The 27154-nt window shown below is 36.7% G+C and overlaps 1 protein-coding gene across 1 annotated transcript in view; it reads right to left on the bottom strand.

The window, feature by feature from the left end:
• Nucleotides 1–27154, bottom strand: part of Fam133a (family with sequence similarity 133 member A) — a 49420-nt gene that overhangs the window by 4286 nt on the left and 17980 nt on the right. Inside the window, 1 exon segment of the mRNA XM_047536463.1 lies at nt 17222–17312. The gene's annotated coding sequence lies outside the window, so the exon portion shown is untranslated.

Here is a 27154-nt window from a genome sequence, read left to right as displayed (position 1 = left end):
GCATGTGCATTGATAAATGCAAGACCAAGATGGGTAAAAGCCATGTTTGGTCCATCTTATTCATCATGATGTTCCCAATATATAACAGAATGGGGCTCATTCTAAATACTTAATAAATATTTGCTCAGTAATAAACAAATTGATGGATGGATGGGGTAAATCTGGGAGAGAGGAAAATTCAGAGGAAGGCTCTGGAGTTAGTGGCCTCTGTACAAGATTTTGAAGGATGAACAGGAGTTTACCCAGGAAATATAGAATTGAAGGACCTCTCAGGAAGAGAAAACAGTATGTTGATAAACATAGGGATTTGAAAGAGCATCATGTAATTAGTGTTGATGAACCCTAAAGTGAAAGAGGGCAGGGACAGGATGTAAGGCTATATAAACAGGAAGAAGTCTGATTATGGAGGCCCTCTTGGGTCATTTTAACTCATGTATTTTGTTCTGTAGTTGATAGGGAGCCAACAAAGTATTTTTTAAAGAGAAAGATGGTCTGAAATAGCAAATATTTTGCTGTCAGTCTCCCATCTTGACTCTGACTCTTTAAGTCAACGTGACATACCTACCCTTCATAAGTTCAATGCCACAAACATTTCAGTAAATTTGGTGATGCTTTCCTGTATTTGATTTGCTGTTTTCTTCATCTTATTCTCCTTCCCTTCAGTTCTGTCCAGTTCCTCTTAGATCTTTCTGTTGTTTTCATTCTTACTCTTCCCATCAAATATTATTGTGTCCTTGCCTTGATCAACATCAGAAGCCCTTAAGGATTTTAGTTTATATTCAACTTGCTGGTTCTTTCTGCTACTTGACATTTACAATAGCATTGTTCATTTTAATTTCAGTTCCTTTGGACCTAATCCTGATATCATCTAGAAAGACAGGCAAAGGCCAGTTCACAAAGGCCTTGGATGCTATACTAAGGACACTGGAATTTACCCTGTGGGACTTACAGGGAAGCTAATGGTGATAAATTAATTATTTTAAGCAGGAAAGTGATATGTCATCTTTGAGTATTTAAGAAACAATTATTTCAAGTTGAAAAATGGACTAGAGTCAGGTAACACTTGAGGCAATGAGACCATCTAATTATTCATGTAGATAAGAATAAAAAAGTCTGAATTAAAACCATGATGTTGTGAATAAAGAAAGGAGAAAATATATGAGAGATAAAGACTATTCTATGAAATTAGTGACCAATTGGATACAAAGGATGAGAGAGAAAATGGAATCTAGGGAAAGGTTCCAACTTGAGACACTAGATAAAGAAAATGCCAAAGACTAGATGATATACATAATGGCAGAGACTTTGAGAAAAGGTTCTAGGTTCCATTTTGGTTCCACAAAGTCAGAAGTACCTTTGAGACATCTGGATTAATCTGTATATAAGAAATTTGAGGTATGGGTGTTGGCACTCTGGAAAGTGATTTATGTTAGAGATATAGGAACAGCAGTCACAGAGTGATGGTGGGAGTCATGAAAGAAAAAGTATCTTGAAGAAGGGATTTAACTGAAAAAGAAATGTTTAAGCCTTATATCTAACAAACAACATATTAACAGTGAAAGAAAAGCCCATTAAGACCACTTTAGAAAATTATTCAGCATATAAAAGCTATATCAGTATCAGAAAACAAAGTAAGAAACACAGAAACATAGGTAGAATAAAGTTTCAAAGCAATTACAATTATTCCTCATTACTCTGTGATTCTTACATGTTCTATTAGTAGCAGATATTATCTTTTTTTGTGGTACTGGGGATTGAACTCAGGGCCTTGTGCTTGCAAGTTAAACACTCTACCAACTGAGCTATATTCCCAGCCCACAGGTATTATCTTTACCTTTTGTTCGAATCAGTTTTTTCTCCACTGTGATCCCCCCCACAAAAAAAAACAAAAACTGAAAAGAGTAATTATAGAAGGAAAAGCTTATTTGGTTCATGATTTCTGAGGTCTCAGTCCATGAATGGTAAACTCTATAGATTTGGGCTTAAGTGAGGCAGAACAACAACACAGAAGGGTGTGGAAGAAGAAAACAGCTAATGGCAATCAGAAAGCAAAGAGAGAGCTCTGCTACCAGGGACAAAATGTGAACCCCAAAGGAATATATCCAGTGACATACTTCCTCCAGCCACACCCTGCCCTCCTACAGTTATCACCCAGTTAATCCACTCAAGTAGATTAGGTTAAGAATCTCATAACCCAATCATTTTACCTCTAAATTTCGTTGCATCATCTCACATATGAATTATTAGGGGACACCTCATATCTAAACCATAATACATTAAAAAATCTAGAAAAAAACAAAGAAAGAATGTCATAGACACCAATATAAAATGTAAAATGTAGATCAAGTAAACTATAATCTGAAAAATTCATTATACTTAGATACTAAGAAGTCATTAGTAATCATTGATAATGCAATTACAAATAAGTAGTGAGGAAAGATGACAGTGAGTTAAAGAATGGGAGGTGAGAGGATAGAGATCTAGAGTACATAGACTCAATAAAGAAGGAAAATAAGGAGAAGGTAAACATGATGAATGCAGAGTTAGAGAAAAAATTTGTTCTTTGTTTTTAGCATGGAAGAGAATTGAACACATTCACAGGATATTTAGAATAGGAGAGTACAAAGAGAAAAAGGTAAAAAAAGGTAAGAGAGGGGATAACTGATGTGACAAGAAAAGAAAGTATGGATGCAGGTATTTTTTGATAAGTGATAGGAGGTAAAAGGAAGAAAACTGAAGTATTGCTCATATAATAGCCTTTGTTTTCACTCCCTGGTAGGTGCTAAGTTCATCTGCTAAGACCAGAAGAGCATAGGCGTTTTCGGACAGTAATTAAAAGTTGGAATAATAGCAGAGGCTAATGGGAGAGGGAAATGACAGTATGCAAGTGTTTCAGAGGCCTTTGGAATTGCAGAGTATATGTGATCCTTTCCCAAAAGATAAAGAGAAAATGACATCAACAAAGTCTCTTCCCAGAAACACTGTGTTTCTCTACTTCTATTATAGAACAAACCCCCCCCCCTTGATTTATATCTCTACTGGCATGGAACATGGTAACATACCATATTGCTTAAATTGTGACATCCATCCTTATAAACAAGGTGTTATAATAGAGTGTGTTTACAAATTCTTATAACAATTCTCTTTGTATCACCTATTATATGTCAGATGCTATGTTATATGTCATGGAGAGTATGGTCTGGTAATTTATACAAATATAAAACAAATGAAGATATAATAATTGTGATTGGAAATATAAAAGTACAAGACACTATTAAATAGTACAAGATACTATTATTGATACATAATGTGAGACCTAATGGGTATAATCAAAGCTAGCAAGAAGAAGGGGTTAAACAGAATGGAAGTAAAAAAGAGCCATAGTTGATTGCATATTCCAAGCAAAAGAAATATCTCATGCTAAGGCTTTCAGGTAAAAACCAAAAGCTGAGGTCAATGCAAAATATTCATATACTATAATAAACTAGTTCATCTCAATTTCTCCTTCTTTTTATCACTTGTCACAGAACATGTTCAGGCAAATGTTAATATGAATGTAAGCTTATTAAAAGCATATTTCAAAGCTTTATATTGTAGTCTCTATTGCAAATACCAACAAATCTAGTTATTTTATAGAGCTCTATTTTATAAATCATTTCATTGAATTTTAGTGAGAGGTATAATTGTTGATGAATTCTCACAGACACATGCACTTGAGTGAAAATCTTTTTCAATCAAAATGCAGTCTGTGAAAAATAAAAAAAATTAATAAAAGATACTTGACAAATCTCACTGATACTTAATCTAAAGCACCCAACTCTTCTATAAATATCTGGACATTTGAATGAGGCCCTTGTGATAAAAATCATAATTTTTTTTTGTTCCTCCTAGCTCATATAAGTAACATGCTACTGAATGAAATGCTTTTTGGAAAGTTATTTAAAGAATTCAACGTAGCAACATATCTAAATTTTAAAATGATAACAATTTTCACATATATACTAATAAAACCTTTAATTACCATACATTTGGGCCACATTTTGTTGTGGATGACAACACAGAGAACAACTACAGCCCAATCTAATTCAGAAGCCAAATAAGAGATAAAGAGCATTTGTAGTGAAACTTAATAATGCTTTGCAAATTCCTGGAAATACTTAGATACTTAGCTCTAGCAACCATGTATAATATGACATCTTTTCTACTATATAAAACTCTAGTATGAACACATCCTATTTTAATTATTAACACGAGTGTTCTGAAGGAGGAATCATTGCTCTTATCTTGAGAGGGATCAACGTGATAGAAAACTATACTGTGTTGAAGCTATCCTCCTCAGGTGAATTCCCTCCAGCACAGTTGTGTCATGGAGCATTTGTCATTCTAGGGAAAATAGCAGAATTTAAAATGCTGCTTCCTCTTTCTTCCCTGTACAGAATTGTCTTCAAATGACAAGGGATGGTTCTGTAATCTTAAGTATGATACCAGAAAGCTTAGAGCAGCAAACAGAATACTACAGACGCAAGTGATAAAATAGAAAAGGATGGCTTTAGGAGAGGCCCCAAATACAAATTTTATTCAAGTGTTTGTTGTAAGAAAATGAGTATATAACCCTCTTATTCATCTTAACATTGTAATTTATTTTTTATTTTATAGTCATAAAACAATCATTATTGTTTAGTTTTAATGCTAATGAAGCAAAATGCCTTAAACTACAAAAAAATATTTTAATTTCAAAATTGACAAATCATAGGTGTATAAACCTATGGGGTACAAAGAAATGTTATGACTTATAAAAACAATGTAGAATAATTACCTCAACATATCCATCACTGCAAATACTAAACCAACTTTTTATTTAAAATGGCTTTAGAATTACTGGGAAGACAGGGCTCAAGAGGTTTTAGAGGAAAAGGAATACACAATTGGTAACAGGATTAGAGACCATTCATGTTACATTCTGGCTGAGAAGTTGCCTGCATTTTGTCCATGTCCTGAGACTTTCTGTGAGGCTGATTTCAAAAGCCACAATGAACTCTTTAATCTGGAGGAAGAAATTTCTAGGCAGCATAGCATTCAGGTGATGGCATGGATATTGTTGGAGGCTTTTAGCCAAGTTTATTTTGATATTCAGGAGCAGAAAGCAGAGCAGAAATACTTGAAAAACTTGGACTTGATGGGTGGGAATAAAACAGGCACTAAGGAAGTAGCAGTTATTAAAGACATTATTGCCACCTTAAGAAAGATGGCTTGAGGGCATCTCAGGAGCTGACAATACCACACCATCTCAGACTCATACCACACCATCTCAGACTCAAGGAAGTAAAAGTAAAAATTCTCTTGAGAAGAGACCAGTGGAGTGCTCTTCTTGCACAAGGGGGCCTACTAAGTTCTTTCAACATGCTCAGCTACCCAGGAACTCAGAGCTACTGCAGCCAAGGATCCTGGAAACTTGGCTACTGTCAAGATGGACACAAACCTTGGTGTCAACCATGTGGTGCTTGTTATGCAGGAATGCAGGAAGCTGGAGTTAGGGGTCATGGGGGCTTCCACCAAGATTTCAAAGGAAGGCCTGGTAAGCCAGGCAAAGTGCAGCAGGGTCAGAGTCCCTGAGGGCAGTCCCTGAGAAAGTGAGGTACAGGGAGGTGAAGAGGAAGCCAAAGCTGCAGTGGAGATCCCTGAGATTAAGAAATACCTGTAATGTGGGAAACTGTCCTAGGAAAGTTGCAGGAATTGAGCAGAGGCAAGACAACAGAAAGACCACTTGGGCCATAACCAACAAGGCCACAGGGGAAGAACTACATAAGCCTTTCAGAGAGAACATTACGATGCCATGTGTTCCAGATGCTGAACATGGAACTATAGGCTTGTTTGCCTGTAGTCTCAGTCTTTCTTTGGTCCCATCCCTTCTTTCGATGCCCCTATTTTTGTGAATGTAAATGTTTACTCTGTACCTTTATAAATTGGATACTTTAAATCACTTTTGATTTGTACAGGAGCTCACAATGAGAGCTCTCCCTGAATCTCAGAGGAGACATTAGACTTGGGCTTTGGGGCAATCTTGGAACTGTTGGGACTATGGGGACTTGTAGATATGGACAAAACGTATTTTGCATTGTTAGATGACCATGAGCTTTTGAGGGCCAGGGGTGCAATGTTATAGTTTGGATGTGAGGTATTTCTCAAAAACTCATGTATGAGACAAAGCCAGATGACTTAGAGTAGAAATGATGGGTTATGAGAGCCTTAACCCAATCAGTGAGTTAATCCCCATAAGCGGTAACTGAAGGTGGGTAGGGTGTGGCTAGAGGACATGGCTCATGGGGGAGTGCCTTTGGGGTATATTTGTTTATCTGGTGAGTGGAGTCTCTCTCTGTTTCCTGATTGTCATGTGAGCTGTTTCCCTCTGCCATACTCTCCCACCATGCTGTTCTGACTCACCTCAAGCTGTGAGGAATTGATCCGCCTGTGTATGGACTGAGACCTCTGAAACCATGAGCCCTCAAATGAACTTTTCCTCCTCTACAATTGTTCTGGTCAGGTATTTTAGTTACATCAGTGAAAAAGCTGACTAAAACACTCCCCTAGTCTCTCATAGTTTCTCAGAGTGTCATTCTGATGAACAATGATCAATTACTTATTTTGTAGCATGTTTTTATATTTGAATTTTACTGATTTTTTTATAGTTAGGCTTATATTTGAAGTTCTTAGGAAGAACACACAGGTAAAGTATCATTCTCATCATATAATATCTAGGATACATACCACTAATGTGACTTATCACTAATATTGTTATCTAAGGTAATATGTCTTTTTTATACACTTTAAGTTTATTTCTCTTCCCTTTCCCCAATGTACTCCTCTGGGAGGAAGTCACTATGTGCAGTCCATACTTAGGAATGGGGAGTTAGGTTCCATCCACTGAATGAATGGAAGAGTATCTACATATATTATTTGGAATTCCTCTGTATAGGAGACTCATCTTTTCATCTCCATTAATTAATTCATTCAATCATTTATTTATATCACCATGGATTCATCATTATTCACTTCATCCTTTGGGAAATACTATTTTATTTTGTTTCTCAAATTGTTCCACCTTTGGCCATTCGGAGTTTTTTTAGTTGGCTCCCTTTGACATATCACCATTATTTGTTTTTAAGCAATTCATTTTCTTGCTCTCAAAAGGATCATTTTGTATATGTCTTACATTGGCCCTAGAATAAGCCATTTCTACAAAGATTTCTTGTTCATTTTAGTGTAGAACAAATTTATAAAAGAAGACCAGGGTACTGGTGTGCTCATTGCTTTTAGGGTATTATTTCTTTAGGCCTTGTCAGCAGACAGAGCCAGGAAATACATGATATGCTTTTAATTTAATCACAAATTAAGTTTGAATTAAATATCTGGCACCAGCAATAAAGATATGAATTATTTATAGATAGTATAAGAACCCTATGCTGACTAGAATGAAATACCTAGTTGACATGACTGACTTGTCATCAACAGAGGAGAACTTACAGGAATGGATCTTTTCTACATACAGTTCTGGCACTGTTTAAAATGACCTGGAGCACAAACTAAACATCAAAGGTCTTCAGAAGAAATAAATTCATATGATTTGTACATTTAGCATTTTGCCATAATGAAGAAGTGTTTTAGTCAGCTTTTTTGTTGCTGTGACTAAATGATCTGAACAGCAACAATTATAGAGGAGGAAAAGTTCATTTGAGGGCTCACAGTTTCAGAGGTCTTAGTCCATAGAAGGCCAGCTCTATTTCTTGGGGTTCAAGATGAGGCAGAACATCATCGTGGAAGAGTGGGGCAGAGGGAAGCAGCTCACATCATCAGGAAGCAGAGAGAGAGAGACACTACTTTCCAGATACCAAAGCCAAGCCCTAATTCCCACTTCCTCTAGCCATAACCTACCACTAGGGAACCACTCAGTTAATCCCTAACAGGGGATTAATTCACTGATTGTGTTAGACTCTCACAATCCAATCATTTTTCCTCGAAACCTTCTTGCATTGTCTCACCTATGAGCTTTTGGGGGACACCTCACATCCAAACCATAACAAGAAGTCAAGAAAAAAAGTAACAGTATTTTCTATAGTGCCAGTGTCAATGTTTAAGAAAATCTACATAAAACGAGTATATGCCTAAGTACCAAATTCAATTAAGCATTTGTCAAGAAGGTAGTTATTTCATTAGTGCATTAGATATGTTTTGGACACTCAATGTCATCTTTCTTTATTCTTCCTTAATAACTGACTTTTCTCCAGAATATTGTTTTTAGAAGTGTTAAGGCTTGACTTTGCAAGATATACCAAAATGTCCTAGAGTCCTGGAAATACCAATCCCTTTAATCAAGGGGTTATCTTACATAAGCCAAAGCTAAATGAATACTAATTTCTTACCATATGTGTGATATGAGTACCACTATAAAAATAAACCTTAAAAATAAAGTTTGTCCCATATACTATGCCCATTGTCCCAGTTTCTATTTAACAAAAATGAACTTCGCAGAAATCCCCGACAAGATCCTCAAACCAGAAAGCTCACTGAGTGAGTGTTGTTGAGCACTGAACATCTAAAATCAATTTAATTCATGAGCAATATGCAAATGGAATATTACTTTTGACTTTCAAAGTGAGATAAAAATGTATCTTTCAGTTATAATTTTATCTACATTTTGGTGTTAAGTTAAAGTGATATATTTTATAGTTGAAGACCATATGATAACCCTTGAAGCAAGGCACAGTACACCCAAACTGATTTATACTAAAAAATCTGTCAACTTTTCCCTAGGATCTAGTTGTACAAAGATGCGCTTGTCATGTCCTCTAACAATGCATAAAAGATAAGGCCTTGGGTACAGGAAGCAAATTACCAGGGTAGTTCCTTACTATTTTTCCAGAGAAAACAGTTCAAAACACATGTATTTATGCATGACTTTGTACAACCTTACTTGGTTTTACATTTGTCAATGCTTCAATATTAGCTTCTGAAACTTATCACCCATTCATGAGTTTTTTATTTGTTTCTGAAAATGGAGAACAGAAAAAAATGTGATGTGTACGTATGATTATACTGGCTATGAAACAGTTAAAACCACCAGTTATTTATTAAAGCGAGGTACACTTACATGAGTCACATATCTTATCATATTAGAAATGACTATGTATATGAATTTCCTTAAAATTCAAAGGCCAGAGCATATAGACGTATTTGATTAAATTACAGATTTCTACTGGAAATAATAGTAGGGAGTGAACTAAAGCATCATAAACTATGCAAATTAGTATTAATATACTTTATTAAGCTGGAATCAAAAGGGACTATACTTCCATGTCTGGCCTGGTTTGAAAAACCAAGTGGCAAGATCACTCACTATTCCTCAGGGGGGAAAACAGCTTTCAATTCCAGGAAGAGCTCTAAGGAAGAGATGGCCAGATGAAGGGAGATAAAAGATCTTAAGAAATTTCACTATGCAGCTATATTAACTTCACTCATGCAGCAAATCATCATTAGGGTTCATTATCATTAAAGTTAAGGCCCAGTTGCCCCATTACTTGCTGAGTGCTCTCAGGCAAATCATATAACCTTTCTGTGTCTCAGTTCTCATTTGTGAAAATAGAGTTCGTATAGGCTAATTTTCTTTTACAATCCCATTCCCTGCCCCCAAGTTCAAATAAATACTCTTTGGGCATGGTTTGAAATTTGTAAAAGTCTATAAAAATGTAAAGATTTGATATTCCTATGGCTATTATCATTAATCATATAATAATGACTTTATGTAGCACTCACCATGAACAGGTACTATTCCAAGTGGTTTGCATACATTATCTCATTTAATTCTTAACACCAACATGAAGTACTTACTATTATTTTCCCTATTTGTAATATGAGGAAAATGTTTCATAAAGGTTAAGTAATCTGTCCAAGGACACACAGTTAGTAGGGGCTAAAGACAAGATTACATCTCTAGTAGACTGACTTAGATCCTATACTATTAAAGAATGTTAGAATAGGAGAAGTGGCTGTGTTACAGTTTGGATGTGAGGTATCCCCCAAAAACTCATATGCAAGAAAGTTTAGAGAATAAATGATTGGATTATGAAGCCTTAACCCAATCTTTACATTAATTTCCTGATGGGAAACAACTGAGTGGTAACTGAAGGTGAATACAGTATGGCAGGAGGAAGAGGACGTTGGGGTATGACTTTGGGGTATATATTTTGTATCTGGCAATTGGAGTCTCTCTCTCACTGTTTCCTAATCATTATCTGGGCTGCTTCCCTCTGTATTACTCTTCCACCATATTCTGCTTCACCTCCAACCCTGAGTAATGGAGCTGCCTGTCTATGGACTGAGAGCACTGAGACCATGAGCCCTCAAATGAACTTTTCCTCTTCTACATTTGTTCTGGTCAGATCTTTTAGTCATAGCAGCAAAAAAAAAAAAAAATAGCTGACTTAAACAGGCTGTGAATCCTATCTGAGGATATTGAAAATAAAATAGTTATTTGTAGCTATACTCATGTTCATGTGATATGCCAAATGCTCCCCTGAAAGGGAATAAAAGAGTTGTTAGTGGCCAAAAATGGCTATATTTAGGCTCCCTTGCTCAGGTTTCTGGTAGGTTATGTTATGTTTTAGTGTGTAGCCAGGGCTGGGAATCAGCTGTTAAGTCAGTCAAGGCCAGAAACCCTCTGATTCACCATATATGCTCAAGGTCATAAACATTAACTTGTAAACATGCACCCAATGACATGACCTATTGTCAGTGTGCCTTCTTTGGCCTGCATATATAAAGGGTCTATGGAAAAGACTGGGGGCTAATAGGAGGCTAAGTGGAACTGACCTGGCCTAAAGCTGAAGCTGGAGGCTGGAGGTTATTACTACCTCTGAATAAAGCATGTCTTCTTTACTATCCTATTTGCAACTTGCATCTTCTTCCACCTGCCAGGTCTCTGAATCTGTTTCCTGGGTCAGAGACCTCACATGATAGTTGGTGTAGTCAGCAGTGTGTTCCACAGATTAGGGATCTGATGTATGGTTTCTCTGTGAGAATAGGGAAGACTTCTGATTGCCCTGTAGTGAACATGGATCCAGCATAACAGCCTGTGAACTGAGCAGGGGAACCCAAGTACCAGCCCATAGACAAGGACAACAATGGCAATGGCAGTGCAGATGAGGCAGAGAAATGACCTGAAGAACTGTGTGCACAGCTGCTGGGTCCATGGGATAAATGTTTCTTATAGTTCTGAGAGCAAAAACTGATTAAGTTTTACCAGAGACTGCCAAGACGAAGGAGCTACAAGATAAGGAAGAGACCTTGAGAGCCAGAGTATGGTCGCTGAAGGAGGAGTTCCCTACCTTGAAAATACCCTCTGGCCTCCCCCATAGTGCTGATGGAATTCAAGGAGGAGGAGGAAATTTAATACTTGCAAATGGTAATGCAGAAAATGAAACTGTAGCAGCTGATGGCTCTGATGGGCAGTGACCACCAGGGCTGCCCAAGTATTCAAGTTCACCATGTACCACCTGTCAAGTGGAATTGGTGGACTTTGGAAAATAATTTGGACAAAGGCCAAGAGAGTCCGTGATACTTTGTTATTATGCATGTGAGATTTAGGGGTGCCAGTAGCTGACAGGAGAGAAAATACTCCATGTGGTATGTATTATTGATCCTGCCCAACCTTGTGAAAGTGTACCAGAAGCCAGCAGGGGCCAAGAAAGCCTAGTTGTGCTGGAGGCTTACAAGGGTCAGGAGAGTCCAGAGTACCAGAAGCTGGCAGGGGCCAAGAGGGCCCAAGTGTACTGGGAGTTAACGGGCTAAGACAGAGCCTAAGTGTGCTAGAAGCCAGCAGGGGCAAGAGACTTTAAGAGGTCCTAAGACTGTTACCTATGTAGGGGAACCAGAAATAAGCCTATACCTTGGAAGTAAGGCAACTATACTGTTCGGTGTTTGGTACACTCATGATTCCAGCTGTAGACGACTGCCTATGTGGATGGCAGTGGCTGTGCAGTTGGAAACAGACACTGTCTGGTTTGATACCAGTACAAGACAAAATAGCCAGTGAGCTGAGCTGAATTGTGATAGCAAATGAAGCATCCCCCATAGTGATATGTACCGACAGTTGGGTTACGTATCAGGAATAAGTTCTGTGGCAAGAGCTTTGGGAGTTAGGCTACCAGAAGGAACAGACAAATATAGGGCATGTTACTGCAACCTGACTAGTTTAGGGAATGATGAAGCAGATTCTTTAGCTAGGGTGCAGTGGTTAGAGCAGGCACCTTCTATTGACTTGGTAGTTTGGTTGCTCTGTCACCTGCAACATGAAGATATGCAAACCATGGAATATATTCAAACAGAGGGGTCTGCCTTTAACACGGGATGCCCTTGTAGAGGCTTGACAGACATGTGTGATTTGTGCTCAGAAATATTCACATCCCCAACACCTTAGAACCACAGATGGCCATGTAACGTGGGAATGCATCCCTCTGGCACAATGGCACGTTGACTCATTGGCCCTTTATCCAAGTCAGAAAGGGTCACGTTTGTCCTGAAGGTTGTGAATATGACTACAGGCTTGTTTGCCTGGCTCAGAGGTCAAGCACATCAGTATGTTAAGATTTGTGCCCTGACAGTGTTAACAGCCTTGTATAGCTGGCCCATCACAACAGAAAGCAGTCAAGGGAATCATTTTACAGGTCAGGATGTGCAGCAATGTGCAACTCAGTTACAGATTCAATGGAAGCTGCACCTTCTGTCTCATATCACCCACAGGCTACAGGAATGATAGATATAATGACCTGCCTACGCAAAAACTTAGGACAGTGAACCCACCTTCCGTGTAGGGGTGGGCACAACATTTGTAGGTAGCTGTGAAAACTCTGAATGAGCATCTGTGGTAAGGGGGACCAGCTCCTATAAAAGCTTTGCTGCATTGCACAGCAGCACCAATACAAGTCCAAGTGACAACCAAGAATGTTGTACATAAGTCTGGAGTTCCTACTTGGTCGAATAGAAGGTGAACTGTGGATTGGATATGGCCCTGGACAATAAAGACTTTTCACCTTCACTGGGTAGCCCTGTTAGCCTCATGAAGGAAGGTTTGGACTGTGATCTTCTTGCAACTAGTGAATCACCACCTGAGTACAGGTGAATTGGCCAGGTTCCACAGATGGGACACAGATTTTAAAGGACACGTTTTTTATTTCCCTTTGGCCAATTATGAGTTTCCTGGTGCTGGTACACACCAAGCCTGCTGAAGTTCAGCAACACCTGTACAAGTGTGATGTAACTGCCCAGGGAAGCTGCCTCAGGCAGCCACTATGTTTTCCAGGGACTCAAATTTGGCAGGCATTTTCCTGGATGAATGTGATTTACTTGTACTAATGCCTGTAACTGCTTTGTCTTTTCATTTTTAGGAGTGTCCTCATCAACGCCATTGTGAAATGGACACACAATTACACCAGAGGTGTCTTCTGGGCACACACTGAAATGCCCTTGAGTTTTGATGTACAACCCTGGTGAATCCAGTCTGTCTATGGACAATTAGACATGGCTAGAAAAGACTTTTATTGCCACCTCAATGTGGGATGAAATTGGTAATGGCTTTTAGTAATCATAAGTGAGGGGGCTTGTTTTTTGGTTATATGTTGTTACAGTTTGTATTGTTATGGCCTGTGGATACAGCCTCTGCCCTCCTTGCTAAGGGATCACTGCAGAAGATGTCAGATGCATGGATTTTACAGTGAGGAATCCTAAATAGGTGCATTATTGGGGCAGGCCCCAAACTGCTATAGTGAGACTCACTTGCTGAGGCTTCTGGTGGTCTATGTTGATTTTAGTGTGTCGCTAGGGCTAGGAATAAGCTGTTATGTGTTAGTCAAGGCCAGAAATGCTTTGATTCAGCATAAACACAAGATCATAAACATTAACTTGTGAAAATGCACTCAGTGATGAATCCTGTTTTTTGCTTTCTTTTTTGGCCTGTATATAAAAAGGGCCTATGGAAAAGACTCAGGGCTAATAGGTGGCTAAATGGAACTCACCAGGGGCTAAAACTAAAGCTGGAGGCTAGAGGCTATTACTACCTCTGAATAAAGCATGTCTACCATCCTAAGGCATCTTCTTCTCCTGTAGGGATGCCAAGTCTACTTCCTAGGTCAGAGCACCCACACAACAAGAGTCTAATGCTGATAAAATTTAAATTAGTTGATAAGATCATTTTCTATAAACTGGGACAACTTAAAGCATATATTCTGCCAATTTGTCAAATAAAACTGAAATTTTCAGATCTATGCATCATAAATGTTTGTTGTGGGAAAGGGGTAGAAATGAGTGTCTATCCTAATCAATGAATTTTTCTGCATTGACTTGAATCTAGATTCAACTGATATTTACAAATGAGGATAATTTTAGAAAATGGAAATATACAGAAAACTCAAACATTTATTATTTTCTATTTCTTTCCTTCCTCAACCTGTTTACCAGAGCTGTTAAAATGAACTGATTCAAGTTTTCCCTTCTCTCTTCTGTCCTAAGAAAAGGGTTGCTGAAGGAACAGTGTTATTATAATCAGTAACAAAAAAATGAAAGCTATCCAAATCAGTCTGAATCATCTATAAGCTCTACTAGAAATAGCTTCTGCTTATAGTATAGAAAATTTACTACTCAATTTTGTTCATTCACACAGTTGTGTATGTTTCTGTCATTTATATATGTAGATTATTTTTTCTAAATTTCTTTTGCCTCATTGAACTGCAGATCCCTAAACATTTAAAGGGATGAAACACTGGTTTTGTCCAAAATACTATGCAGTGTCCATGGCTTTGATAGATATACTGAATCACAGAATTTGCAAACTTGACAACATCATTTTATATAGACCTAGCTTAGCAGTTAATTTTATTTGTTTACTATATCATTACTAGCAGCAGGTGTCATGAAATAATCAGGAACATAGGATAAATCCATGTTGTATATTAGCTCTTTTCACCTGGACTAATCTGAACCTTCTTCTTTCATCAACTGACACTAAACTAACCTGTACATACAGTTGTCTAAATCAGGGCTCTGAATATTACATTGCATTTTTTTGATATATCCTAGACTCAGCAACTCTAGTTAGCATCTTTGCCTCTATGGAAGAAGGTAATTTTAATCTCTAATCCCTCAAAAGCCCTGAATGTGAGCATACACATTATTTATACAATTCCTTAAGTGTTCTGATAAGCAGTCCTATCAAAAACCTTATAATATATTTGGTGCAACCAGTTCCAATGATTTCACGTGAAATTCATTATCATGGCAAAAGTAAGTGATTTATTCATGCAGTGCACAAACACTAATTGAGATCCTACTTGTTGAGATCCTAGTCATTGAGATTCTACTATGAGCCAGACACTGGCACTATACAAGTAAAACCCACTGCTTTATGTGTTTAAATTTCAGAAAAATAATTTTAACAATAATTAGAAAATTGAGGTTTTATTCTAAATAAATGAGTCACAATGAGTCCAAACAGGACTTTCACAGAAAATAATGGGGTTGGGGAATGGTGGGTATATAAGAACAAGTTACAATAAAATTCAGAATATGGGAGATTTCATAAAAATCAATTTCAAGAGGAAAAATGACTGTTTCAGGAAAAAAAGAAGATTTAAAGAAACAATTAAATCCATGCCTTGATTTTATTGTGGTTCAATAAAAAACATGTATATGAGGTTTCTTTTGGAGTGATGGGACATTCTAAAATTAGATTATCATGATGGCTGTACAACTTCAAAATTTTCAGCAAATCGTTTAACTGTACCCAATAAATCTGTTAAAAGTTTGGACTACATCTAAGATATTTAATACAGTTGCATATTAGATAATAGTAGGAAATTATTGTCAAGTAGTTCAAATATGATCATATTGAGATTATGGAGAAGGCCCTTATTCTTAGGAAATTCATGCTGAAGCATTGGCATATGAAGCATCACAAAATCTAGTAACTTACTTTCAAACTGAGAAGCAAAACAAAGAGCAAATACAGCAAAATGATAAAAGTTCTTGACCTTAGATTGTGGGATTATAGATGTGTATAATAATAGTCTTCGATTTTTACAAGTGCTTGCAATTTTCATAATAAAATCTTGGAAAATATATTGATTTTAAGACAGAAAAAGGGTTTTTGTAGGATATTAAGTAGGGATGACATAATTTGTTGTACTTGTTCATCTTAATAAATCTAATCTGCTTATTGTATGATTTGATTGGTTAGAATTCACTCAACTGCTGAAAACTGAATAAAATTAGTACATAAGAAAATAATTGATTATGAAGATACAAATATACTTGGCCTAAAATCATATCTACAGCACTATAAATATTGGTCATGCAATTCACCTTTCCATTCTGCTTCGTATCTGTTTTGCCTGGGTCACTTTTGGTGTGCCCAACATATAAAGGCAATGATTTCCAGTGTTCATGGCATAAAAACCACAGATCACAATTGAGTCTATAGGGTCCAACTAAATAATATGGTCACTGTTTACCTTTTCCAACTTTCCTTTTGCCACACTCACCTGTACTTCAAACTCAATTGCCTTCTTTTGATATTTCTAATAAATCATATTCTTTCCACCTAGGGCCTTTGCATGTACTATTTTCTTCCCTAAGTGCAATCTGAAAATCATTTATTTAGAAAAGTCTTTTTCAATGTCCTTGAAAAAGTTAGGATTGATAATTATACTGATAGGACCTTGTGCTATTTTTCATACTCATCACATTAAAATTATTTAATTTTTGTGTATCCATTTAACACCATTTCCCCTATTAGATTATGGGTTCTGTAAGGAAAGAATCCATGTTCATTTTGCTCATCATGGAAGCTCTCAAAAAACTGGCATACTAACATCTTATTTCAAAAACAGAGAAACCACCTCCCAATCCAATTTCTTCTGTTGCTATATTTATCTGCTTCTGTATTTAGCAAAACTTCAGGAAAGAGCTGTTTGTACAGTTTTCAATTCCTTTCCTAATGTTTCTTTAGCTCATACCAATGGGGCATTCACATGAACCATTCCACTGGAACTTTTTTTATCTAAGTCACTAATGGCTTCCACATCACAAAATCTAAGGATCAATTAGCATTCCTTATCTTAACTTCATAATCAGCATCGTCTGACAAAAGGAATCACTCCCTCCTCCTTCACTCACTTACCTCAATTGGATTCCAGGTTAACACACACTCTTGGTTTTTCTCTCAACTTTCCAAAGGTGTTTCCTTTCAGATTCCTTTTCAGGTGCTACCACTTTGACCAGAGATAAATAAGAAATGAAATAATGTTTTTAAAGCCTTGTAGCAAGTTGGTGGTAAATTTTAGGTTCTAGAATTTAAACTAGAAACAACAAAAATGGTAGCCAAATTTGAAGAAGTGTGTTGACCAGGAACAAGGTTCTTTTTATTCAGGCAAAGCAATCACACACTTAGAAGGTGGGTGAGAACTTTCTCACCATAATAGTTATTTATTCAATTGTAAATATTTACTATATATGACTACAGATTGCTTCCTGCTCTCATTTTTTCTACCTATAATTGCTCACTCACTATATTCTTTGCTCATTGCCTCTTGAAACTTCTCCACAAATGATTGTTCTAAAACCCAGTTTCTTTAAACAAAAATTTGCCCCAACATCTAGACAGCTATTTTATATTTCTACAGTGCTTTAAAATGGACAAAGTTAAAAAGAGTGATATAATGGTTATACTCACTTATTGCAGTATGGGGCATTGAGCCCAGGGGCAATCTACCGTGGAGCTACATCCCCATCCATTTCTCAGTCTCTTGCTAAATTGCCCAAACAGGCCTCAACCTTGTCATCCACCTGCCTCATCCTTCCATGTTGCTGAGATTATAGGTGTGCCACCACTCCTGGCTCAAGGGTGATATATTTTTTACAAAATAATTTTCCCAGTCAGGTGTGGCAGCACTGCCTGGAATCTCAGTGGCTCAGGAGCCTGAGGCAGGAGGATCACTAGTTTAAAGCCAGCCTCAGCAATTTAGCAAGAATTTATCTCTTAAAAAAAAGCAGGGGGAGGGACTGCGGATGTGGCTCAGTGGTTAAGAACCCCTGGGTTCGATCCCTGGTACTACTACTATGACTACTACTAGTTTTCCCTACCTACCATAAACAACCTAGGGAATAAATTAATTTTCTATTTTTGTTGTGTCCATATACTCTGATGACCAACATAGACTAATCAACATAGAAATTCCTGATAACAATTACAGCTAATACTCTTAAGGTTAAACTCGAAGTATAGTCAGAGGACCCACTGAGGTCTCCAAGAGCCTTTTTTGATGTCTGTAGGGTTCTTTTTTCCCCCTAGGTTGTATGCATGAGGCCTGCTTTTCTCAAAATACTTCATTAAAAAATCACATTACAAGCCTGTATGCAGAAGTAGATATGAGAATTATAAAGTCAGGTATTAAGGAAATTTGAAGAATATAAAATAATAATATCTTCTCACTAAATATTTTCAATTTGTAAAATGTAGTTTTTTTAAATATAATTTTATCTAGTTAACATGCAATGGTTTTATTCTTGATATTTTCAAATGAGTTAATACACATTTTAAACATTTCTCAGTCAAGCTAGGCATGGCACATGCTTTTAATCCCAGCTCCACTGGAGGCTGAGGCAAGAGGATTAAAAATTCCAGGCCAGTCACACCAATTTAGGGAGACCCTCAGCAACCTTGCAAAACCCAGTCTCAAAGTTAATATATATATATTATTAAAAAATATACATATAATAAATATATATGTATATTTTTTATTATATATATATTTTTTATATATAAGAAAATGGACTGGGGACTTAGCTCAGTGGCAAAGATCTCTTGGGTTCAATTCCCAGAACCAAGAAAAAAAAAGATAAATAAATAAACATTTCTGTTTTAGCTTTTAATACCATAAATATCAGTAGCTATTATATATCAGATATTATTTACCACATAAGCAAATGCTCTTTATCGTCCTCAGTAATTTATAATAGTGTGAAGGAATCCTGAGATCCAAAAGATTGAAAATCATTGTTCTGAAAAAAAAAATGTTTCTTAAATAATGTCCACTGAACACCTTAAAATCATTGTTCTGAAAATCATTGTTCTGAAAAAAAATATTTCTTAAATAATGTCCACCTGCACCAGAGTCATCTAGGATACTTGTTAAAAATATAAATTTTGGATTCCATCCAAGATCTACTAAATTATAATTTCTGGGAACAGGTCATGAATTACATTTTCAACTTGGCCCTCAGGTGATTCTTAGGCACATTAGTTAACAAAATCAAGTAAATAGGTATATCAGCTTGGAATCTCATGGATTCAAAACCTAGCTCGGGGCCATATTTAACCACTGTTAACCAATTCCCTGCTTTCATTTTCCCCTCCCCCATCTCCTTAGCCATCTTCCAAATAAATATCTTTCAAATAATATTGAGCCATATCCTTAACAAAATAGTTGCTTATTTCCCAAGGAAGCTCAAATATGATTATACCACTTAAATTTTAGGGACAGTAATCTGGGTCTTAGAAAAAGGGAACTTAAAGTTGCATTTCCGCTGTAGTACCTACCACCTACTTGGGAGAATGAGACAGGAGGAGTACTTAAACTCAGGAGTTCCAGGCCAGCCTGCACAACACAGTGAGACCTCATCTCAGAAAAATAAGTTAAAAAAAAATGTTGTATTTCCATAGAAGTACACTGCTTTCATTTAGACCATTTCATTGGCGGTAGCAATGAGGAGATAATAGCGTTAGGAAGTCTATTCCCAGAGCAGAGGGTCGGGTACAGGCTCAAGGGGATAATGTCTCCCAGGCTACTTTTGTCATCACCACTTACCTATTCGCCTCCGTTAATAAACAGAGAGGGCCTCCTCAGCGGATTTTATATTCTGTTTTTCAGCCCCGAAGCACATGGTGCAGCGAAACTGGCAACCATTTTGTCTTCCCTCACGCCTAACCCGTTATTCTTCCTGTCTACTTTTTCAGCGCCCCCTTGAGATTTCAATACACAATTCTGACTAATCATAGACCTGAAACTGATTATGGTGTTCTCAATATTGTCAATTAACAAAAACCTGAATGAAACAAAATGAAATTTTACCAAGCAGTGAGCGAACCCTTTAAGAATCATAGAGTTGTTTTAAGATAGAAAAGATCTCTGTAGAAAACTGTTGGCTTAAGGTTTATCAGGGTCAGAATCACATCTCTTTTTTAAAAAAATGCCTTTTCTGTGGGCTGGGGATATAGCTCAGTTGGTAGAGTGCTTGCCTTGCAAGCACTAAGGCCCTGGGTTCAATCCCCAGCACCACCAAAAAGGAAAAAAAAAATTGACTTTTCTGGTGCTCCATACTGGATCAAGTATATCAGAATCCCTAGGAGTAGGATATAGGAATTTGTAATTTAAAATAATTTCCAGACTGGGGGTTTAGGTTTAGTGCTAGAGCACTTGTCTAGCATGCTCAAGGGCATGGGTTTGATTCCCTAGCATCCAAAAAACAAGGAGGGGATTTTCAGGTAATTATGTCATAAACTAAAGTCTAAACCATTACCAAAGGGAAAATTTCATCAAGGAAACAATAAACAGGGGTTATGGTTATGGCTCAGTGGTAGATTGCTTGCCTATCATATGTGTCACTGAGTTCAAACCTCAGCACCACATAAAAATAAATACAATAAAGGTATTGTGTCCATCTATAACTAAAATTTTAAAAAAGTAAATAGGAAGTATTTTCATTCTCTGTCATGGTGTATGATGTTACCTATATGATGTTCCATTTGGACTTAATATTTGCTTCTTTTCATGGTGACACTATCTACCATTCTATCAGTTCACCAGTAGTATCAGGATCCATGAGGCTAATTTACAGTAGCTAAAGTCACAAGATATTGAAGTATAAATCAGACTGTCCATTCATTAGCTTATAATGGGATATATGGTAAAGGCAGGGATGCTAGCTTTGAGAATCAGGAAGTTCTGTCTCTATTACAGGCAACACATACAAAAAGCAAATTGTACGCAGATATTTCCTTGGTGAGCCTAAAATTATTAAATGGGAATTCAGTACCTGCTCTTAGTGATTACTGCCTCAAGGTTTAATTTGATTTACTTACCCATTCCTACCATTGGGATGAGGACTGATGCATTCCAGTTTGCTAATCAAAGCACTCTCTCTCCTGGACAATGGTAGAAACACACAACTAGTTCCCTGACTTTCCCCTACACAGCAATGTTCTTTCTAGTAATCCAGTCTCCTGATTATATTTTACCTTTTCAATTTATAATCACAGTCTTTTCATGCCTCCTTTAAACTCACCTGAAACTGTGACTATTTCCATAACAAATTGTCTACTCACAAGCAGAAACCTGGGTTAATTTTGCAGGCAGTTTTTCACATTGGATTTTAATTTTTCCTAATTCACCTAATTTATGGCTCAATCATATTAGTTTTATAAGAAACACAGAAATTCTAATATATAGGTAGTAAATTTTAAGTTCTTAATAATGTTCACTATAATATCTGTACCACATAATGGTAAAAGTGTCATGGCAGAGATTTTACATTGTAAACGTTATAGTAACTGTAGACTATTTCCAAACTGTTTTACTGTGTTCCAAGACATTTTGAATTAAATTATAATGAACAGAAAGCATTCAATATCATGTTTCACAAAAGATGTTCAATAATATTAGCATTTCCATCTTTTTGCATCTCTACTGCAGTTTCTTTTGGATCTTTCCTTAACCTTCTAAACATAGTAAAATGATCCCTGTTCTACCAACCCAATGTTTCTTCTCTGGTCACAGGTTTTTTTTCCTTTTTAAAGAAAATAACCCTGTTTCCTAAAGGCTTAAAATATAGATATATTTATTATACTAGATACAACTGACATTTGGATTAAATGAAGATTACATTTATGATCCACTGATTATCTAGGTAATTCATTGCTCAGTCTTTATTCAAGCCTTTTCAGATTATGAAAATACTTCAAAAGAAAAACTTGAGGGAAGCAAATACTTATTGTCACAATGTTTAAAATATGTCAAACACTAGTTGTAAAAATTAACAAAAGTAAATTAATACTAAAATGCAAGAATGTGTGTTGCACTGAGAAGGGCTCTGGACTTCAAAAAGGGTTCCAATGCTGCATCTCACCTATACTTGTATAACCATAAGCCAATCTTCACATTAATAAATAAGTTGGCTCTATTTTAAAATAAGTCCAGTATTCACATTAATAAAATAGGAAAGTTGGCTCTAATTTATAGGTTTTTGTGAAAATAAAATGTGGTACCATACATGAACATACTTCAGAAGGATAAATGTGTTGCACTGATACAATTTCATATTGTTAGAATTGCTAATATTAACAATTATTGCTGGGTTGGGTGAGGCACACCTGTAATCTCAGCAACTCAGAAGATTGAGGTTTGAGGATCATAAATTTGAGGTCAGCCTGAGCAATTTAGAAATACCTGTCTCAAAATAAAAAAATAGAAAGGTCTGGGGGTATAGCTTAGTGGTAGAGTACCCATAGTTTCTATACCCAGTACCAAGAATAAGAAAAAAAATAAAGAATTGTCTGTATATCATAGAAGCATAAAAGGAGACCCATATAACTCCAACAAAAATCCCAAAGAAATTTTTGAAATTAGAGAACACATATCTGAATGACAGATTGTATAAATAAAACAGATTGTTATGTAAATATTATGTACTGGTTGCACCCGTTGTGCATACACTATTTAATTCTCATAGCTTAATAGATATTATGTCTTAGGTCTTTTGGAGTTAGAAGTGATTGGAACACAAATCCTCATAAAAATACAGATTGAAGAACTTCTGGCTATGATTAGGTAAGGAGATGAGAAAATCATCTCCCTCAAAAGAACTATAAACCTGGACAAAATTAACAAAATATACCATTTCATCACTCTGGAAATTAACCAAAAACATACATCCATTTGAGAAGCATTTGCACTTGAAACATCACTGACCTAGGGTTAAAAACGTTGGGTTTATGTTTCATAGAGCTGCTCCCATACTTACTACTCTCAAACCATTTCAGTTTAGAACTTCTGCTATGTCTTGTACGATGAAAACTGTAAAACATGGCTTAGAGAAATTAATGAATATCTAAGTCAATGGAGAGAGAATTCATTCATGCTTTTGGATAGGTAGACTCAAAGTATCCAAATGGCAATTCTCCTCAAAGTTACTGATAAATAGAACTCCTATCAGAATCCCAGCTGGCTTTGCACAAATCTAAAAGTAGATAATAAAATTCATATAAAAGTACAGAAGATCCAGAATAGTTGCAACAATATGAAAATACTCTTCATGCCATATACAAAAAACTAACTCAAAATAGACCATAGGCCTAAATATAAGACTCAAATATATGTACTAAAATTATAAAATTCTAGAAAATATAGGAGACAAGTTTCATGGATTTTGTTTGTGAAAAGAATTTTTAGAAACAAGATTTAAAACATGATCAATAGGAGCTGGAAATGGTGGTACACACTGTAATCCAAGTAACTTGGGAGCCTGAGGCAGGAGGAGACAAGTTTGATGTCAATCTGGATAAGTTAGAAAGACCCTATCTCAAAATTTAAAAAAAAATAATAAAGACTTTGGATTGAGCTCAGTTGTAAAGAACTCCTGAGTTGAATCCCCAGTACCATAAATAACAACAAACCATGATCCTTAGAAAAAATTTGATAAATTGAACTTCATCAAATTTTGCTTCTCGAAAGCCATTATTTAAAAAATTAAAAATTCAACCTTCAGACTAGGAGAAAATATTTGCAAACCACAGACCTAATAAAGAGCTCATATCCAGAATATTTGAAAATATCTCATAACATATTAATTAAAATATTTTAAATGGGCAAATGATTTGAATACATATTTCACCAAAGAAGGCATACATATGACTAAACATAACATGAAAAGATGTTCAGTATCATTAGTCATCAAGGAAATGCAAATAAAAGCCCCAACAAAAATTACTACATATCTATTAAAATGACTGTAAAAATAGGATACCAAGTGTTGACAAGGAGGTGGAGAAATTGGACCACTTGTGCATTGCTCATAGGAATGTAATATGGTACAGCCAGTTTGGAAAACATTTGGCAGTTTCTTAATAAGTTAAACACAAATTTACCATATGTTATAGTTTAGATGTAGCATCCCACAGTGTGAGACAATCTAAGAAGGTTTAGAGGAGGACGGGGTTATAGCCTTAACCTAATCAGTGAATTAATCCTGATGGGATTAAGTGAATGGTAACTGGAGGCAGGTGGAGTATGGCTAGAGGAAGTGGTTCACTGGGGGCATGGCCATGGGTAAATATTTGTATCTGGAGAGTGGAGTCTCTCCCTCTCTCCCTGTCTCTTCCTCCCTCTTTTCCTCTCCTCCCCTCTCTCCCTCCTTCCAAATCACCATGTAAGCCACTTCCCTCTGCCAAAATCTTCCACCATGATGTTCCACCTCACCTCAAGCACTGAGGAATGGAGCCAGACTTCTATGGACTAAGACTTCTGAAACCGTAGCCTTCAAATAAACTTTTTTTTCCTTTGCAGTTGTTCTGGTTTGGTTATTTAGTCACAGCAGTGAAAAAGCTGATTAAAATACCATACAATTCAGTAATTGTACTACTAGGAATGTACTCATAAAAAATTAAAACATATACACACAAGGACATAAATGTAAATATTCAGAGAACCATGAATAATAATAAGAAAAAAGCTGGAAATAAACCAAATGCCCACCCCCTAGTGATGGATGCAAAAACTGTGATGTATCCATACAAATGAATACTATTAATCAAAAGGAACAAAATATTGATCTATAATGGTTTGGATCTCAAAAACATTATGCTTAGTGAAAATAGCCAGATGAAATGGGACACATATTGTATTATTCCATTTATTTGAATTGTATAGAAAAAGCACATTTATGGAAACAAAACAGAAGAGTGTTTGCCTAAGCCTGTTTATGGGAGCAAGGGTTAACTAGTAACAGACCCCAGAAATATTTGTGGGGAGATGGAAAAATTCTAAAACTGAATTATGACAGTTTGCATGACTCAATAAATTTACACAGACCATGGAGTTATACACATGCAGTAAGTGAATATTATGGTATGCAAGTTATATCTCAATAAGGTTATTGTTTTTTTAAAAAAAACACAGATAAGTGGAAAATTTTGGTGGCCTTCCTTTAAGGTGCGATGTTCTTTAAACCCACAATATGCACCCATTTAATTTCTCCAACTGTACTAACACTTTTTACATATAAGCCTGTATCTCTAGCCCTGACTACTAAGCTCTTTTCTAGTTTCTAATCTCAAATATCCAGTAACTTCTCATACTACTCCCTGCAAAAGTTAACTTCCATCTCTTGTTTTCATCTCAATTTCCCCCTATTCTTATTTCTCACAACTTCAAGTGCTGTTTTCAGTCTATCTTACTCACAAATTAAATTGGAAACCTAGTCAAACTGAAGCAACAACTCCTTCCTAAGATGTTTTTTTATCTGTTAATAGCTGCAACCCGCTAGTTTCTGCTTCTATAATCATGCTTGCTCAGCAGCTATGGCAGGGACCAGAACTGCCTGAAGAAAGAGGGAGAAATGAAAGCTACTTGCATGGGAAAGTCTTGAAACCTGGAAGTCTGTACTGTAGAAAAGATACTGAGAACAAAGGGCTGTGCTCAGTCTTTGCAAAGGACTCCATTGAACTCATGCAGGTGCTGAATAAACCCTGCAGTTCTACATCTCCAAGTGCTGTTTGTCTCTTTCCAGTGCCATAACTTTGTTTCTTCAAATAATATACTTTGGTGCATTGGCTGGGAAACCAACAACCAAGATGTCCTTTGGGCCACTGTTGTTGGGGAACTGGAAAAAGCCATGGCTGCTCCTGTGACTTGCCTGATTCTGGCTCTCATTACTTCCCAAACAGAGTCAGAAAGAGAATGAAAGCAGGTTTCAGGACAAGACATCAAACTGGTAAGTTCCCTGGGTTCATCTGCTCAAGTCAGGTTCTTCCCTAGGATGGATGCAGAACCTGATCACTTCACAGTAACTGGAGTATCACTCGGTACAGGGTTTGCTTACTCAGGAGGTCTGATTGCCCATTCTTGTGTGTGTGTGTGTGACTGGAGTGACTCAGAGTCTGTGCTCCACTGTCTTCAGACTATGGAGACTGAGTAAGTCCTAACCTGCAGTTTTGTGGTGACCTCATAAGGCTAAGGCAGCACCAACCCCAGAGGATCAAAAGTCCCTCCCTACAGAGTTGGTCCAGGTCAGGGGCTTATACTGACCTGCCATTAATGCAAAGAGGCACTAAAGTCTCTGTGAAGAGAGCAGACAGGCAGATAAAGGTGTGTGTTCCCCCCTTATCTTGCTATACCATCTTAGGGTAGGAACTTGCAAATAATGGGCAGCTCAGCTTCAAAACCTTTAGTCTAGAGAAAGGATGCAGGGAGGGGAAAAGATACCAAAATTACCCCGAAGGCTCTCTGGGCCTTGTTAAATTTTTTTTTTTCCAGTTGTAGATGGACACAATACCTTTATTTTATTTATTTATTTATTTTATGTGGGGCTAAGGATTGAACCCAGTGCCTCACACATTCAAGGCAAGTGTTCCACCACTGAGATACAATCCCAGTCCCTTGTTAAAATACTTTTTAAAAGTCCTAGGATAAAGGAAAAAAGAACACAAGAGATGATAAAATCCTGTTTTATTTGGACTCATGAAGTTATCCAAAAGCCTTTAGTGTTCGAACTCAAACTTTAGGCCTCTTCAAGGTCAAAACTCCCTGACTTCTGCCTCTAGAAATGATGCCAACAATGAAGGGGAAAGAAAATTTAAGCCAGCTACTGTGGCTCCCATTCTTCCAACTGCCCTATATCCTTCACTATCCAAATTAAGGAAGGAATTAGAGCAATGCCAAAACCTTATTCAGATTTTATTTTTTGGGGAAAAATAAGGAATGATTTGAAGGATATCAATAACAGCTTGGGAGTAATTATGACCATGTCATTTTTTTATTCAAAACCTGTCTTATTTAAGTTT

This window comes from Sciurus carolinensis, chromosome X (genome assembly GCF_902686445.1).
Source record: "Sciurus carolinensis chromosome X, mSciCar1.2, whole genome shotgun sequence".
Taxonomy (NCBI): domain Eukaryota; kingdom Metazoa; phylum Chordata; class Mammalia; order Rodentia; family Sciuridae; genus Sciurus; species Sciurus carolinensis.
Note: the sequence above shows the minus strand (reverse complement) of the source record. Positions and strands in the feature narration are given on the sequence as shown.